At 63.4% G+C, this 11,565-nt stretch overlaps 1 protein-coding gene across 1 annotated transcript in view; it reads left to right on the top strand.

The window, feature by feature from the left end:
* The first annotated feature begins 539 nt into the window (after positions 1 to 539).
* SLC6A6 (solute carrier family 6 member 6) overlaps positions 540 to 11,565 on the top strand; it is a 62,389-nt gene continuing 51,363 nt past the window's right edge. Inside the window, exon 1 of the mRNA XM_056129584.1 lies at positions 540 to 599. The gene's annotated coding sequence lies outside the window, so the exon portion shown is untranslated. The remainder of the gene's footprint in view (positions 600 to 11,565) is intronic.

Below are 11,565 nucleotides of genomic sequence, written 5' to 3'. Positions count from 1 at the left end.
TCCGCCGGCTCCGAGGCCCGGGGCACGTCTGGGCACGGCGCGCCGAGGAGGCCACGGGCTCGCCCGAGCCGCGCGCCCCGGACGGGGAAGCCGCGCGCCCGGCGCCCGGCGAGGCAGGAGGGCGCGTGTGCGCGCGCCCGGCGCGCCCCGGTCCTTTGTGTGTCCGAGCCCGTGCGCGCGTGCGTGCGCGCGTGTGTGCGCGTGTGTGCGCGCGTGTGTGTGCGTGTGTGTCTGTGCGCGCGCGTGTGTCCGCATGCGGGGCGGGGCTGCGCGCCCCGGCCCCGCCCCGGCCCCGCCCCCGGCCCGGCCAAGCTGGTATTTTTCCACCCAGCAGGATGGGTGATGCTGAGCGCTCCCTGCTCAGACAACAGACACGCGAGGTCAGGAAGAAGCCGCTTATAAATTACCGCTTCCTCCGCGCCGCCGCCAGCGCCGAGCCCCGCGCCCCGGCCGCCGCCGCGCCGTCCCGCCCGCGCCCGGCCCCGACGGCCGCCCGCCCCGCGCCCCGCCGCGCCGGCCCCGCGGGCCCGCGACCCCGCCGGCGCGCCGCCCCCGGCCCCAGGACCCCGGCGCCGCCGCGCGCCCCGCGCGCAGCCCAGGTACCGAGGGCCGGCCCGGCCCCGCGCCCCGCGCCCCGCGCCCCCGCCGCCCCGCGCGCCCCCCGCGCCCCCCGCGCCGCCGGGCGCCCCCGTTGCGCCGCCCGGAGGGTCGCGGGGTCGCCCGCTCGGTCCCCGGCCGGGCGGTTATTGTTTCCCGGGCGCAGGGGCTCGGGCGTCTCGTGCAGGCGGCAGGTGTGTGTGTGTGTGTGTGTGTGTGCGCGCGCGTTTGTGTGTGTGTGCCCGCGTGTGTGTGTGTATGTGCCCGCGTGTGTGCACGCGTGTGTCTGTCTGTGTGTGTGTGTGTGTGTGTGTGTGTGTCTTTGCGCGCGCCTGGCCGCCGCTCAGCCTCCCTGTGTCTGCATGCGTCGGGGTGGCTGGAGGGGGTCTGCACTGCGCGCCCCTCCCCAAGCCGCCAGCCTTTCTCTGTTCCAGGGGTTGATGCCTGAGCGTGGCTGGTGTGTGTGTCTGTGTGTCTGTGCGTCTGTGTGTCTGCGCGCGCGCCTGGGCATGACACGGGGTGTCTCCCGGTACCTGGCCGTGCACGTGTGCGCCCCCCCCACCCCCGCGTGTGGCTGTGTCCCTGGCCGGGGAACTTGAGTGTCCTCGGCTGGGCCCAAGGGAGTGTCCCTGGTGCCCCGGGGACAGGAGGGCCGGACTGGGGAGTGGGGAAGAGGTACTTGGGTCACCTGCGATCCTGGGGGACCCCCAGTGCGGTGGGCAGGTGGCCATGCCGAGGCTCAGTCATTCCGAGACGCAGTCCCCCTGCGGGGGCAGTGGGCAGGGGGAGCAGGCCCTGGCCCCTCTAGACTTTTCCTCTTCCTTCTGGGGGTTCCTCTTTCAGGCAGCGGGTGCTCTGCCGGCCCCATGGGGGAAAGCCGACACCAGGGTCCCCTCCAGATGCCCCCCTGCAGCGGAGAGGGCCAGGGTGGGGGGGGCTCCCTGCCGTCCGGAGAGCCCGAGGGGGTGTGTGCTGGGCAGGGCCACCCGACTGGCTATTTTGGTCCCGCCTGGCCTCTGCCAGACCTTGGCCTCCCCCAGGACCACGCCAAAGGCCTGGGACGGAGCCCGGGCCCCCATTTCCTGCCCGGGGAAATAAATCAGCCCGAAACCACCCAGATGCCAGAGCGGGGGTCTCGGAGCTGAGGTTTTGCCGCGGCGCGTGGCACCATTTGGACTCCGGTAAATTGGCCCACGCCTTGGCACCGCTGACGTTCAAATAAATGTCATGGAGATCTTTTTAAAATTTCTTTAAAAAATTTTTTTTTTCTTGGCTGGAAGGGAGGGATCTCATCCAGAGCCTCCCAGCCAGAAGGAGTTTATTTTTATGAGAGAGACGGGGTGAGCGCTTAGCAACCGGCTGCCTCCCTCTCCCGAGTGTGGGGTGGTGTGTGGAGGTGTGGGGGTGGAGGGGGGCCGTGCGGGAGGGAGGGGGGTTCGGGGCGCCCTGGCCGGGGACCCGCTGTGGGCTGACCCCGGAGGAATGGCTGAAGGTCTGGTCCACGCCCTCGGTTGACCTTTGACCACCCGGCGGGGGCCTCAGTTTCCCCCTCTGTGAAATGGGCGGGGCTGCCGAGTTCTGGGCCGAGCAGGAACCGGAGAGGGACTTTGTCCCTGGGGAACTGAGTTCGAGCACTGGGCCTCTGTCTTCGGCGTAGGTGACCTTGGCCTTTCCCCGCGGCCTCTTTGAACTTCTGCCTGGCAGTCTGGGCGGCAAGGGTGCCAGCACCGGCCGCCCCGCGCCCTTGAGGGGATTGTGGGGAGATGAGCCGCAAAGGCCGGCTCAGCCCGAGAGCTGCCCGGGGGGACGGGGTGTGTGGCGCCCCGGCAGACTCCCGCCTTCTCGTCCCGTGGGGGTTCCCTTGTGCCGGTCCGGGCCCCCTTCTCCCTGCCTCGGTTTGCCGCCTCACCCCTCCTCCTGCAGTGAGTGATGAGGTCTCAGCTGTGCTGCTCAGGAAACCCTGTGGGGTGGTACCCATCTCACAGATGAGCAAACCGAGACTCTCGCAGAGGAAACTGCCCATTCAGGACAGGAGCCGATGGGGCTGCCGGAGCCTGTCTGCCCGCGGAGCCCGCTGGGCGTCTTGGGACCACAGAGCTCTGGGCTCTGATCTCCCTGGGCAGGGGGTGGGGGTTGGCCTGAGGCCTGGTCCCGGGCAAGCTCCAATGCGAGGCTTGAGAGAGGGGCCCGTGTCCGGACTCGGAGGCGCTGCCTGAGGTGCCGTGTGGCTCAGCGGGACTCCCCAGCGATTGTGGAATGCTCGGACACTTGTGAGTCATTGAGCGCATTCCTCTACGCAGAGCAGAGCCCGGAGAGAAACCACCGACGGTCCAGGGTGATGCCGGGGTGCCACGCAGGGTGGGCTGGGGCCAGGAGTTAGGACTGGGCGAGACCCCGACCTCCTGGGACGTCCTCAGCAAGCACCGTGTGCGTTTGGGGGCTGCAGTGCCCCCCCTGAACCTCCCCCCCGCCCCGTTGTCTCGCCCGTCTTGGCCTGATGTGGCTTTGAACTCAGGGGATCCGGGAGGCGTGTGTGGCCGGTCCCGGAGTTTGGGTCCAGCATCGGATTGCGTGAGTCCGTGGCATAGAGGGACAGGGAAATGGAGTGGGTGGCGTCAGCTGCAGCCGCGGGGGCTTTGGGGTGGGGGTGCTCGGGGGTGAAGCCCGACGGGCAGGGGGCACAGCCACCCGAGATGCCGAGTGTGTGTGTGTGTGTGTGTGTGGACTGTGCGCCTCTCAGCCTCTCTGCTGGTGCATCATCCCAGGGGCCACGGACAGGAGGGGAGGCCAGTGGCCAGGGGCTCCCCACGGAGACCAGTGGGCTCAAGAGAACATTCCATCGGGCTGGGGAAGAGGTGATGCCCCGGGGTCCCCTGGTGGTGAGTGAGCGGCTGGGCCGGGCGCCAGGACCCCGGAGGGTGCCGAACCCCTGCTGTCGAGGGCCAGAGCGTTTTCCAAGCCACTGCCCCGGCCTCTGGCTCTGCACACATGGCTGAAGGCCTGAACACAGTTTAACAGGTACACAGGCCATTAACCTCCTGGCCTCCTCCCCCTCGGCCTCCCCACCCTGGCGTCTTTAGAGCGAGCTTTTTGCTTTTGACTTCTCTCATGGGACTTGGAGGAAGGGGGAGCCGGGGGGGGGGGCTGGTGCAGGTGGAAACCAAAACATTATTTTGAAATTCAGGTGTGATTTACATGTAGCAGAATGCAAAGATTTCGTTAGGGTTTGGTGAGTTTTGGTGAATCTCTACACCTGTGCAAACACCACTTGGGTCCAGAAAGAGAATATTTCCGAGCCCTTCCCCCCCACCCCGCCCTCCCCCCCTGGTCCCCCGCAAGTGGCCATTCATCACCCTGAAGCTACCTCTTCTGGTTTCCGTCACCCCGAATCTCTGTTGTGACGCCTAGAACTCAGTACGGACGGACCGGGTACAGAAACGGTTGTTTGTCTCCTGACCTTCTTTCTTGATGTTGTTCGGGGGGGTGGGGGGCTCCCGGGGGTGGCACCCCAGCCCACACGGGCACTCCCCCACCAAGCTCCACCCCCCGCCCCTCCGCCCGCCTTCTCTGAGATGCTCCAGTGCTATGGAATGTCCCAGGAGCTCGTTCCACTCACTGCCCAGTAGCTGGCCATTACACAGATGGACTCACGCTGTCCTCTAGTCGATGGACATTTGGGCGCGTTCCAGCTTAGGGCTGTTGCAAGGGAAGCTTCTCAGAACACTTGGACCGGGCCCTATATTTTCATTTCTCTAGCAAGATCAGTGCTGGCCCACAGCCCGTTCACTTGATTAGAAACGGCTAAAGAGTTAGCCCGCAAAGCTCTGTAAGTGTGTGTGTGTGTGTGTGTGTGTGTGTGTGTGTGTGTGTAAAACAAGTGCAGGGGCCTGAGATCATTCCATGAGCCTAGGCTTTGCCTGCAGGGCCCTAGGTTTGATCCCCTGCACTTCAAAACACAGAGCCAGGAAACCAAAGCAAACCTTTAAAAAATATCCAAAACCCAGGCCGGGGAGATAATACAAGGTTAAGGCACTTTCCTTGCTCTGGGCCTCCCCTGGTTCAGTCCCTGGCACCTCATATGGTCCTCTGAGCACTGAGCCAGGAGTGATCTGCGAGCATTGAGCCAGAAGTAAATCCTGAGCACTACTAGGTTTGGGCTCAAATTTTTTTTCTTTTTTTTTCTCATTTTTTTTTTGGAGGGGGGCACACCTGGCAGTGCTCAGGGCTGACTCCTGGCCCTGCACTCAGGGATCACTCCTGGTGGGCTCAGACCCAGGTTGGCCGCACACAAGGCAAGTGCCCTGCATGCTGTACAATTATTGCTCTGCACCCCCCAAGCCCCAAATAAAATACCTCTTAAGTGCCCCCTAATCTTGTGCTCATCCAGCAGTGTCATCTCTTAATAGGAAGAGAGAGGCCTCCGAAGTCTGCAGCTGTGACTGTGCCCCTCAGACGTTCACAGGGACAGGCCGTCACCCACCTCTCCTTTTTTTTTTGCTTTTTGGGTCACACCCGGCCATGCACAGGGGTTCCTCCTGGCTCTGCACTCAGGAATTACTCCTGGCGGTGCTCTGGGGACACTGTGGGATGCTGGGAATCGAATCCGTGTCGGCCGCCTGCAAGGCAAACCCACTATGCCATCACTCCAGCCCCCACCTCCGCTGCCCCCATCACCCCCTTTTGTTCTTCTTCCTCGCCCATTACTCTTTTTGCCTCTGAGCATGGTGACGTTTCTAGGTTCTGCCACTTGCTCTAGCCAAACTACAAAGCCTGACGGAGGCTGGCCTCGCCTGCGGGTGGGTGGACCAGCAGCCCTGCCGGCTTTCACTGAGGACACCCCCTGCCTTAGCTCCATATCACCTCTGGCTTGGGGGTGCTTTCGCCACCTCCCGGGGTTCCTTCCTTCCCAGAGAAGGGGCTTGTTCCCCACTGCCCGCCTGGGGGCACGGGAAAGAGAGACTGGGACCCCGCCCCCACCTAACCCCCCAGCCTGCCTGTAGGTCGGGCTTGAGCCAAGGCCCAGGGGGGACCTGACAGGTACTGAGAAGGCCACGGGGCTCAGGCATCTCAGGGAGGGAGAAGATGTGTATCAGGAAGAGGTTAATGAACAATCCCGGCCTCCCGGTGCCAAGGGCTGGGCATGTGGTTCCCCGTGCCAGCTCTCCGGGAGACACCCCTTGGCTGGCCGTCCTGCCCCCCCACCCGATCCCCCACACCCATCTAACAGATGAGAAGACTGAGGTGAGGGTGCGCCCAGGGCTGCTATTTTCCTCTCCTCTCCCTCCACTTGCCTCTGGGGAATTATGTAAAAACGATGCATCGTTTGCATCTCTGTTGTTTGTCTGTGTTTGGGGGGCCACACCCTGCAGTGCTCAGTGATCGGAGCCTCCTGGCTTTGGACTCAGGGATTACTCCCCACGACGACGGGGCCTGGGGGACCCTCTGGGGTGCTAGGGATGGAACCCGCATCATCTGTGTGCCAGGCAAATGCCCTCCCCGCTGCCCTCCCACCCCAGTCCCGAAAGGGCTCAAACTCCTGGCGGTGACCCAGTGCTCTCGCAACCCCCTTCAGCCCCGCCGGAAGATTCCCTGGGGCTTTGGCCGCTGGGAGCCCTCGGCATGGGGGTTCTTGAATCTGGAATGGGGGTTCTTGAAGCCAACACACTCGGGGGACGGGGAGCAGTCCTGGGGAGCAGACAGGCAGACCCGAGACCTGCGGGGGGGTGTCCGGGCTGGGAGCCTGATCCTTTGGGTCCTGCCCACCTCCTGTGCTGCCTCCACCCCGCCTCTCCGGAAGCTTGTCTCCCCGGCAACCAGAAGCCTGGACCCTGGCTCCCTCCGAAGCCCCCGTTTCGAGCATGGACACGGGCCCGCCCTCTCCACTCCCTTCGTTGCTCACAGTCCAAGTGCCAAGTGACTCACGTCCTGCGGAGCAGAACGTCCCTGAGCCCGGCCTCCCCGTGCTGGGTGGGGGTGCAGCTGCCCACAGCGTTCAGCGGAGTCATGCCCTGGGGGTGCAGGGCGCCGGAAGGGGGCGGGCCTGAGGCTTGTGGCCTCTTACCCCATCGCCCGTGGGCAGCTGGGCAGGATGGCACGCAGGGCCCGGGATTCCGAGGATGCTCGGGCCAGCCGCGGCTTCTCCTCCCGGGTCTTTGCAGTCCTGATGGTCGTAGTTTCACCAGCCTCTGTGTCCCGTCCCCCTTCCCCTGGCCAGCTCTCAGGGTGTCACTGTCCTGCGTGAAGCCTTCCCCGGCTCCCCAGTGTCCCCTCCTGCTTTGCCAACCTGCACATAGGCACTTAGCACACAGAATGACCAGTGCACAGTAGGTGCTCAGTCCAGAGTAGCTGGCGCACAGTAGGTGCTCAGCACAGGGTATGTGGGCGCACAGTAGGTGCTCAGCCCAGAGTAGCCAGCGCACAGTAGGTGCTCAGATCAGAGTGGCTGGCGCACAGTTGGTGCTCAGCCCAGAGTAGATGGTACATAGTAGGTGCTCAGCCCAGAGTGGCTGGCGCACAGTTGGTGCTCAGCCCACAGTAGATGGTACATAGTAGGTGCTCAGCCCAGAGTGGCTGGCGCACAGTTGGTGCTCAGCCCAGAGTAGATGGTACATAGTAGGTGCTCAGCCCAGAGTAGCCGGCGCACAGTAGGTGCTCAGCACAGAGTAACCTGCACACTGTAGGTACTCGGCACACAGAGGTCACGGTCAAGCTTTTCTTTTGCCCCGTCCCATTGTTTCGGGGCCCGAGTCCCCACAGTGCTGACCCTTGAGGTCCGGCTGCTTTCGGCCCTCGGAAATCCCCAACCCCCCCGTCACTGCCCCTCTACATGCTTCACAAAACTCTTCTTTTGGGGGACGCGGGGCCATGCTGGGTGACGCTGAGGGCTTTCTTCTGACTGCACTCAGGGATCACTCTGGGTGACCTATGGGGGAACCATCCAGGGGGACCTATGGGTGCCGGGAATTGAACCCAGGCCAGCCATGTGTGAGACAGACGCTCTGCGTGTGGTCCTATCGCTCTGGCACATGGTGGTCACGCAGAGAAGGTGACCCGAGTCCCAGAGAACTCCAGCTCGCCCCAGAGCCCTTCGTCTTCCTTTGTTTCTGGTTTCTTTCCGCTTTATTTCACTCACAGGTTTGTTCTTACCTGGGTACCGCGTGGGAGTGAATCAGTGTTGGTTTTCGTTGACGTTTTGTTCTCTGGGGGACGTCCGTGCTGGTGCCCCGGGGCTACTCCTGGCTTAGTGCTCAGGGGTCACAGCGGGTGGTGCATGTGAGGGTGAGGGGTCGTTCAGTGCTAGGGTTCAAACTGCGAGTAAAGCACGTACCTCCCCAGTCCCCTGGCTGGAGCTCAGGTCTGTGTCGTCTCCTGTGTTGCTGCCTGGTGCAAGTCACGTTGGGGGGAGGGGCGGGCACTTAGCATCCAGCGTCAGTGTGCACACAGTAGGTGCTCAGCATATACAGAAGCCTGCACACGGTAACCAGCACCCAGTAGGTGGTCAGCACAGGGTAACTGGCACCCAGTAGGTGCTCAGCACAGAGTAACCTGTACCCTGTAGGTTCTCGGCACACAGAGAAACCTGAGCACAAGCCTGCACACAGTAGGTACTCGGCACACACAGAAACCTGCACACAGTAGGTACTCAGAGGAGCGTTTTCGTTGCCTTCCCCTTGAAGTGAGGACACTGTGCTGACTTGTGATCAGGACCGCATCAATGCACCAATACTGACTTGGATGGGGCAGCAGCCCCACAGGCCACATGTCGCCGCACCGACTCCCCTCCCCCGTGGGTTGGCTGCTCCCGGCCACTGGCTCGCTGTGTGAGCGTGGCGAGTCTTTGACCCTCTCTGGTCCCTCGTCCTCCCTCCTTCTGGAGCGGGACAGAGCACAGCAGGGCTGCTTCCACAGGCCCCCTTCAAGCATGTGGCGTCATCCTGCTGGTTTTCGAGATGTCTTGGTCCTTGATCGGGAGGAGGTGTCCTGATTGCGGGCGTGGAGTTCCGGGGGTGATTCAGGCAGGACGCTGGTCGCGGGCTGTTGCTAACACATGTTCTTGCAACAGCACACCAGGGTCTCCTCTCTGCCGCCCCCCCCCCCACCAGCAGACACGTGTCGGTGGGGTAGCTGGCCAGGGAGACCCCTCAGGGCTTGAGGTGTACACAGGCCAGCCTGGTTCTTCAGTCTCCATCCTTACTGCCCTGAGCACAGCCCCAAACCAAAAGGAAGTCAGTGTGGCCGGGTTTGGGGGCGGGTAGTGTAGAAAAAAGGCAGTAGTGGCCCCAGAATATGTTTCCACGTTTCCCCTGGCCGTGGGCATGCGGCTGCCGGAAACGTGTGGGCCGGTCCATGGCAGTCTTAGGGTCACTGCTGACCCATCTCCAGACTGCCTGCCTGCAGAGGAGCTGGGGGTCCGGAGTCGTCAGCGGTCACTCGGGCCCTTTGCAGCCTGGGGTTTCTTGGGCAGGGGTGTGGTGGGCTGGCTCGGGGTCACTCGTGATGATGTTGGGGGCGCCGTTGGGGTGCTGGGCTTGAGCTGCCTCTCAGGCTTGCAGGGTTGCAGGATGAGGCATTGTCGTCGGTTCTCTTTGGCTCCTGCCTTGGGGTGTCTGGTCGCTCAGGAAGCAGAGGGCAGGCGCCTCTCCTGGCCGCTGTCCGAGATCAACCCCCACCCCCCACTCCCGGTCCCCATTCTCTGGGTGTCCCCCCTCGCCCCCGACCTCAGCGAGATCCTGTGGTGCCTGGCGCCTTTGCCGGGGCTCCCACGGGCTGGCTCCAGGTTGGAGCGTGGGCAGCAGAGGGCATTGGTGGGGGGCCATCGTGCCCCCCACTCCAGGCCTGAGGCTTACCTATCTGCCAGGCCGCGGGTTGCGTTCTAGATGCTGCAGGATGGGAAGAGAGGACGCTTGCCTTCATGGACATCGGGGGGCAGCCTCCAGTGAGGGGGTGGGTGGGGGGCTCTGGAAGCCCCAGGAGGCCTCGGGGGCTCCCTGGTTCTACCCTGACTCGAGGCCAGCCCAGACCCCGCTGGACTGAGTCACTGGGGCTCTTGACTGGGGGATCAGAGTTAACAGCGACCTTTCCTTCCTCTATCCAGCCCGCCCCTAGCACCCCCAGAACTGGGGTTATTTCTCACCCCTGTGCTGGGCCCTGGTCTCGGTGGGCAGCACCCCCAAGCCTGGGGTCTGGTTAGAGCACCCCTTTCCTGCAGCAGTGGTAGGAGCCCCAAGATTCTGCGCCCCCTGTTCAAGCTCCCAGTGCCCCCCCCCCCCCCCCCCCCGCCTCAGTTCCCCACCCCTGACTGCCGCTAGTTTGGGGCTGGCACCGAGTGGCCTGGCCCGGGTCACGGCGGCGTCCACTCCCTTGGCCGTCGGGGTCAGGCCCCTGCCCTCCTTGCATGCCTGCCCGCCCGAGGTCACGCAGCTGGGAGTCCGCCGGGCCTGGCCTCTGGGCCGCCGCCACCTTGGACAGGATGCGGGTGGGGAAACCCTTTTCTACGGAACAGCCCGAGCTCCAAAAGCCACAGGAGGCTGCCGAGGCAGCCAAGTGGGATGTAAATCAGGGAGAACCCAGGGCCAGCTCGGGCCAGGCTGGCCACGGCGTGGCCTGCCAGCTAGCTCCGGGTTACGGGCCTTGGTGCCGGTCAGCGGGCAGGGGAGCCTGGGGCATGGGGCTCGCCCCAACGAAGCGCCGAAGCCTCCGTCACCTCCTTCTGAGTTAGGGGAGCCCTGGGGGAGCACCCCGGGCCCGAGGGGTCAGGCTCAGCGCCTCCCTGCCATGCAGGTGTCTTTCTCCCCCGAAGGTCCGCCTTGAGGCCATCCCCTCCCTGGTTGGGGCCAGCTGTGACCTGACACCTGTCCTCCCGGAGGGGCTGTGTAGGGCAGGTGGCTGTGGCCCCTGAGCGGGCTTTGGGGGCCCCGGGAGCTCGCTAGAGCACAGGCAGAGGAGGCCCCATCAGTTCCGGTGCGGAACGCTGAGCAGGCCTGATTTCACTGTCAGCAGCCGGATGTCCAGGAATAGGGGGACAGCCAACCCTAATTTTGGTGACAGACACTGTTTTGCAGTAGAGGCCATGCAGTCCAGGACCTCAGACCATTAGGTGGTTGGTGACCCCCACTTTTTTTTTTGAAGTTTTGGGTCACACCCGACCAATGCTCAGGGGTTGCTCCTGGTTCTGCACTCAGCAATTACAGGGGCTGGAGGACCCTGTGGGATGCCGGGGATGGAATCCGGGTTGGCCACGTGCGAAGGCCCTTTCCACTTTGCTGTCGCTCTGACCCCGTCCCTCCTCCCCCCTTTTTTGAAGGCTGAGTGTAGAAAGAGCAAAAACTTACACAGCAAAGCCCAGCCAACATCTAGGTCTGTGCCTTTCGGGTGCGAGCAGAAAAATTCGTTTAAACTAACATTTAAGTCAAAAACTTTCCTGGGGACCCAGAATGGCTTCCTGGCTCAGTGCTCGCTCGCCAAGTGGGGGACTGTGAGTTCCAAGTCCCCGGCGGCCTGCAGGTGCTGCGTTGACCCCTGACCCTCTGTTAGGTCTTTCGGGAGGCCTGGGAGGTGGCGCTCAGGTTTGGGAAATGCTTGGGGCAGGCGTGAGGCCCAGAGTGTGATTCCTGGGAGTGATTCCGAGTGTCCGCACTCAGGACGCTCTGGGGGTCCCCAGCAAGGGGAGAGAAGAACAGGGAAAAGGACGGTGACTGAAACCTTTAACCGAAAACCCGGGTCCCTCTGCTTCAGGCATAGGGAACACCCTCATGGTCCCATGACCCCTGCTCCTACCTACTGCTTGGTCAGATGCTTGCCCCTGAGCCAGCTTGGGACTTCTGATTGGCCAGGCCTGGTCACATGCCCCATTCTTTTTTTTTTTTTTTTTTTTTGCTTTTCGGGTCACACCTGACGATGCATAGGGGTTACTCCTGGCTTTGCACTCAGGAATTACTCCTGGCCTTGCTCGGGACCATATGGGATGCT

The sequence above is a fragment of the Sorex fumeus genome, unplaced genomic scaffold (genome assembly GCF_029834395.1).
Source record: "Sorex fumeus unplaced genomic scaffold, SorFum_2.1 ptg000072l, whole genome shotgun sequence".
NCBI lineage: Eukaryota > Metazoa > Chordata > Mammalia > Eulipotyphla > Soricidae > Sorex > Sorex fumeus.
Note: the sequence above shows the minus strand (reverse complement) of the source record. Positions and strands in the feature narration are given on the sequence as shown.